Below are 6,483 nucleotides of genomic sequence, written 5' to 3' on the forward strand. Positions count from 1 at the left end.
GTTACCAGTAGATATACATGTGCAGTTTGTTTATTTTGAAATCTGTTGTAACCCTTTATTCAAGGTCGGGGTATTTAAACGTTGAAAATATGCAACAACGCCGTATATTTTGACCTTTGAAAAAAAAATTGTAGTGCATATGAACTTTCAATTCTAGGATATGATTTTTTTCAAAACTTCATAGTAAAAGTGGTACAGTTTCAGCCTTAATGCATTGTCAATATTTATTTGAAATGCAACATATACCTAGTCAGGAATATAACAGTTGATGTACGTTCGTTAAATGTGTTGGAGATTTTGATTTTGACTTTTAATAAAGGACTTTCCGTTCCTAATTTCACGCAGAGTTCAGTTATTATTTTATTTTATTTGTTATATCCAAATGTGATACCGTTAATATTTAAGACTCAAGCATAAATTACGGTTATTTATATAAAAAAAAAATAATTAGAAATTAATTCAAAATAACTTCTTTTGTGTGGACTGCTGACAATTACAGCATGGTGCCAACATGTCACGAAGTATACATAAGGTTGTCATTTAATAGGCACAGCCATGAGACAATCATGAAGTGACCTTTAACGTGTTGAATAGATAACATTTCAATTGTTCACCTTGAAAATGACACGACAATTACGTTGCAATATTTGGTCAATAAAAGAAAAGAACAGAAAGATTTTAACGTAATTTTACAATCAAAACAAAGTCGGTCATATTTGTGTGTTTATAGCACAAACCATAATGTTAAACAGTTCAAACAAGACAACTAACGGCTTAATTTATGTACAACAAATGAACGAAAACAATTATGTAACACATAAACAAACGACAAACACTGAATTAAAGGCTCCTTAAAAGAATACATTATTTAATTCGGTTCAAATGACATTATACTATGTTATGCTGTGTTCTTTTCAAAGTAAAAACATTCTACATGTACTATCAACAAAGCATGACAGACTAATACAGATTACAATGTGTTTTTACTTTCAAAAAATTAATACGATGACCAACAGTTGAAAAGATATTGGACATATTGGTTCTCGTGTTGGTAGATGTCCGATTGGCAATCATATCATATGTTTTATTAGTCTGATATCAATAGATTTATAGGAATAATCGCAACCTCTATAGCTAATTGTCAAAATAAAGCAAAAGTAAAATTTCCTGTAATTTACAAGGTGAACAACTGAAATGTTATCTATTCAAACACGTTTTAGGTCACATCATGACTGTATCAATGTCACGCATATTTATTGACAACCTTATTTACACCTCTTAAAATGTTGGAACATGCTACATGTGTTTCATTTATATTTTTACAATCATGATAATACAATGAGGAAACAAAATAAAATTATACAAGAAAAGTAGCGTTTGAAATTAACTTTCTAAAAACAGATTTGACGTTGATGAACGCCTCATTTTCAGAAAGAAAGGTTTAGCTATCTATAAAACCAGGTTCAATCAACCGTTTTCTACATAAGAAAATGTCTGTTGTACCAAGTATGATATTTGATAGTTGTTATCCATTCGTTCGATGTGTTTGAGCTTTTGATTTTGACATTTTGTTTTTTTTTTATATATAAAAAGGCAAACTCATCCTTGACATCTGGTTAAACATTGTTTATGCCAGACGCGTGTTTCGTCTGCAAAATCATTACTACAAATCGAATAAAATAATAAAAAAAAAGGCCGAAGAAAGAAAGAAAGAAATTGGCGAGCGTTGAGTACCTACAATTCCTGAAGGAATTTAAATATATCAATCAGCACCTGTTTTCTATATTAGGTTATAGAGAATATGGTTAGGTGCGTTCTAAGAAAATCTGGAAAAAAACAGGGGAAAAAACAAATAATGCCACGGTCATAAACGAAACACAACAAAAAGACAAACAAGTCCAAAAACACCAATAACTAAGTCATGCAACACAATCTCATGTAAGGGCAATTTCAGATGCTTTGGCAAAATAAGTCAGGTTGAAGATCAACGCACATTAAATACCGATGATAAGTGGTATTCTCTGATTTCACAATCAAGCGAACGTAGACGGGAGTAATTGTGGTTAACGACGTTTTTCCTAGGTTTTGTTCACTATTGTTTGTTCGTCTTTTTCGTGTTTATTGCAATGGTTTGGTCAATTTATTTTCCACTTGTGACTTTGTATATCAATCGGGTATCGTTTGCATCTCATAACAGTTATCATATATTGAGGTATATCAGTGGTTTTCTTTCTGTTTTTCCGTTGTTTTCCTCTAATAATTTTCTTTTGCTTTACCGAAAGCTTCTGAAATATTTTTGTTCTTATAACCTCTCTATTTGAGTTGCTGTCTGAGTTGCCCCAAACGATGGTTTAATTTTGATTCCGATGAACAAATTCAAAATTGGTTGGTAGATTCTTATAGACTCTATATATATATATAGAGAGAGAGAGAGAGAGAGAGAGAGAGAGAGAGAGAGAGAGAGAGAGAGAGAGAGAGAGAGAGAGAGAGAGAGAGTCTATAAGAATCTACCAACCAGTAAACTTAATAGGTATTGAATCATCAAAATTGACAATACTACACAAACAGGAAAACTTATATGAGTCTGAAAGATTGTGTTACAATACCGATAAATAGATGGAAAACAAAACACTAAAAAGTGTTGAATATCATTGCACAAAGATGGAAAAACTGAACAGATGATATAAATTATACAATAATTGCAAATATTTCGGCTCAACAAATGGCCTTCTTCGGTGACAAAAGTTTTAGCAATAATGATATATAATGTATAAGGTGTAAACATAGATCACTAATAATACAGGTAAGTTTTGGTCGATTGATTTTAATCCAAAATCCTGAATATAATAATATAAACACTAGACTGTAAATTTAATTGTTTCTTTCTATTGATTTCATCTGGATGGAGGAAACCCAGTGTTTTTATCCTAAACTTCTCCCGATTTTCTCTTTCCTATTTTGCCATGTACAATCCTGTTCGATCACAAGGATCTTCATGTGATCAAAATCTTTCAGATTGTGATGTGGTAACCTGAAATGTTGGCTGACAAGAATATACGTTTTTTTGTGAGGTCACTCCTGTGGCCATTGAGGCGTTTGTGAAATGGCTGCATACATTCACCAACATATTGGAGACCACATCTAGGACACTCAAGAACGTAAATCACGTTTGAGCTTTTGCAGTTGACATTGCAGAAGATCTTGTATGTCTTTTTTGTGGTCTTACTGTGAAATTTTGATGAATGCTGCAATTGGTTGCAACATTTGCAGCGCTTATCCCCACAAGGCTGACAATTACCTACAGTATGGTTAGGTTTGGAAAGGTCAGCACGGACAAGTATATTTCTCAGGCTGTTAGGTTGTTTGAAGGCAATCATGGGAGGCTCAGGAAAGATTTTGGATAACTTCGAATGTTTCTAGATTGCTGTCCAATGGTCACGAATGGTCTTGAAACTATTTCTCAGGCATGGATGGTAGGTGAGCACACATGGGATACTTTTACTTTTCTGTTTATCTTTGTAAGTTAGCAGACTGCTTCTGGGGATGGATTCCGCTTTTCGAAAACTATTTTTGATGTTTTTGTGTTTATATCCCCTTCTTTTCAAATGTCCTTTGAGCTGCCCCAGCTTTGCCACAGCTTTGCAGTGTCTTCAGAGGAGCAGATTCGCCTTATTCTGAGAGCTTGGCTGTATGGAATGCTCTTCGTGCAGTGTGGAGGATGGCAACTTTCAGGCGACAAGTATTGATGAGTATCTGTAGGTTTAGAGTATATATCTGTGTTTATTATACCTACAGAGAGGGTGCTAGATGCGGTCTCCAATATGTTAGTGAATCTATGCAGCCATTTCACAAACGCCTCAATGGCCACAGGAGTGTCCTCACAAAAAAAACGTATATTCCTGTTAGCCAACATTTCAGGTTACCACATCACAATCTGAAAGATTTTGATCACATGAAGATCCTTGTGATCGAACAGGATTGTACATGGCAAAATAGGCAAAGAGAAAATCGGGAGAAGTTTTGGATAAAAACACTGGGTGTCCTCCATCCAGATGGAATCAATAGAAAGAAATAATTAAACAGTCTAGTGTTTATATTATTATATTCCGGATTTTGGATTAAAATCAATCGACCAAAACTTACCTGTATTATTAGTGATCTATGTTTACACCTTATACATTATATATCATTATTGTTAAAACTTTTGTCACCGAAGAAGGCCATTTGTTGAGCCGAAATATTTGCAATTATTGTATAATTTATATCATCTGTTCAGTTTTTCCATCTTTGTGCAATGATATTCAACACTTTTTAGTGTTTTGTTTTCCATCTATTTATCGGTATTGTTACACAATCTTTCAGACTCATATATATATATATATAGAGTCTATACGAATCTACCAACCAGTAAACTTAATAGGTATTGGATCATCAAAATTGACAATACTACACAAACAGGAAAAATTATATGAGTCTGAAAGATTGTGTAACAATACCGATGAATAGATGGAAAACAAAACACTAAAAAGTGTTGAATATCATTGCACAAAGATGGAAAAACTGAACAGATGATATAAATTATACAATAATTGCAAATATTTCGGCTCAACAAATGGCCTTCTTCGGTGACAAAAGTTTTAACAATAATGAGATATAATGTATAAGTTGTAAACATAGATCACTAATAATACAGGTAAGTTTTGGTCGATTGATTTTAATCCAAAATCCTGAATATAATAATATAAACACTAGACTGTAAATTTAATTATTGCTTTCTATTGATTCCATCTGGATGGAGGACACCCAGTGTTTTTATCCAAAACCTCTCCCGATTTTCTCTTTGCCTATGTTGCCATGTACAATCCTGTTCGATCACAAGGATCTTCATGTGATCAAAATCTTTCAGATTGTGATCTGGTAACCTGAAATGTTGGCTGACAGGAATATACGGTTTTTTTGTGAGGTCACTCCTGTGGCCATTGAGGCGTTTGTGAAATGGCTGCATAGATTCACCAACATATTGGAGACCACATCTATGACACTCAAGAACGTAAATCACGTTTGAGCTTTTGCAGTTGACATTGCAGAAGATCTTGTATGTCTTTTCTGTGGTCTTACTGTGAAATGTTGATGAATGCTGCAATTGGTTGCAACATTTGCAGCGCTTATCCCCACAAGGCTGACAATTACCTATATATATATATATCTCATAGAAATTTAATACAATAAATATCCTTACAATAAAGTGTCAAACATAAGAAGCCGTGAAAGTTTTTGTAAAAGTAATTCTTTATAGCAGTGTTAAATTTAGATTTAAAAGAAAGATGAAGAAGCATAAACCTAGAATTGTAAAAGTGAAAATGACGAAAATAAAAACTTTTTATAACTGTTCTTTTTTATCACTTGAAAATTTCATAAATTTAGTATTTCTTTCGATAAAATATCATGAATTTGAATTTAAAGACGTTAACACGTTTGATATTGATCTTGAGCTGTTTTTATTAGTCGGAATGTTTTATTCATATTTCAATTCATGTCAAAAAGCGTTTGTTTATATATATATATATATATATATATATATATATATATATATATATATATATATACGAGTCTAAATTGAAAACTACGTTCAAACCTATGACTGCGTTGGATAAAAACCGCAATTTTTATACGTGTGCATGTCAAACAAATTTCGTTGTAGAAGGGTCTAAAAACAGCACAAACAACATTTTCCAAAAGACCAAAAGAGTGAAAAAGTATATTTAAACAAAACGCATTTGACTAACAGGTCGAACAACTGATATATATATATATATCTCAGGGAAATTTAACAAAATAAATATCCCTACAATAAAGTGTCAAACAAAAGGAACCGTGAAAGTTAAAACGACGAAAATCACAAACTAAACTTAACTTCTACGTCTTTGTTTATCCCTGGTGTAGAGCTGTCTTATCAGGAATCAGAACCCATCTCCTTATTTTGATATTTACGTTAGGGTGATGTCAGGTGATTCAATGCCTTACATTCAAATTTTCAAACATTTTGAAGAGCGATTTCAAATTTGTTATCCATAAACCGACAAATAAAATATTTTTCTCTCAGACAAGTGCTATGACTCTGGAACATTTCTTTATTTTATTTGTCATCTGGAATCCAAAAGAATTTCATTTTCTTCTCGATAAAGTTTCGCCACGGTTAATTTTCTTGAATAGGAAACTATTAAAAGAAAATAAAAACAGTAAACATTTAGCTACCTATATTTGTTAAAAATTTATTTCAAAAAGGTGTTATGTACTTATCATTAAAAAATCGAATCAATGTTTGATCATCAGAACTCTGGGATTGTAACAGTGAAAATGACAAAGATAAAACTGAACCGTCTTTAATGGTAGAAAACATGCCATTTAGATTCACTGTAATTTCTAAAAGCAGTTCTAAGTCACGTTCTTGAAACCAAGCAATATAAAAGGACGCACCGATGG

The sequence above is a fragment of the Mytilus edulis genome, chromosome 2 (genome assembly GCF_963676685.1).
Source record: "Mytilus edulis chromosome 2, xbMytEdul2.2, whole genome shotgun sequence".
Classification (NCBI taxonomy): domain Eukaryota; kingdom Metazoa; phylum Mollusca; class Bivalvia; order Mytilida; family Mytilidae; genus Mytilus; species Mytilus edulis.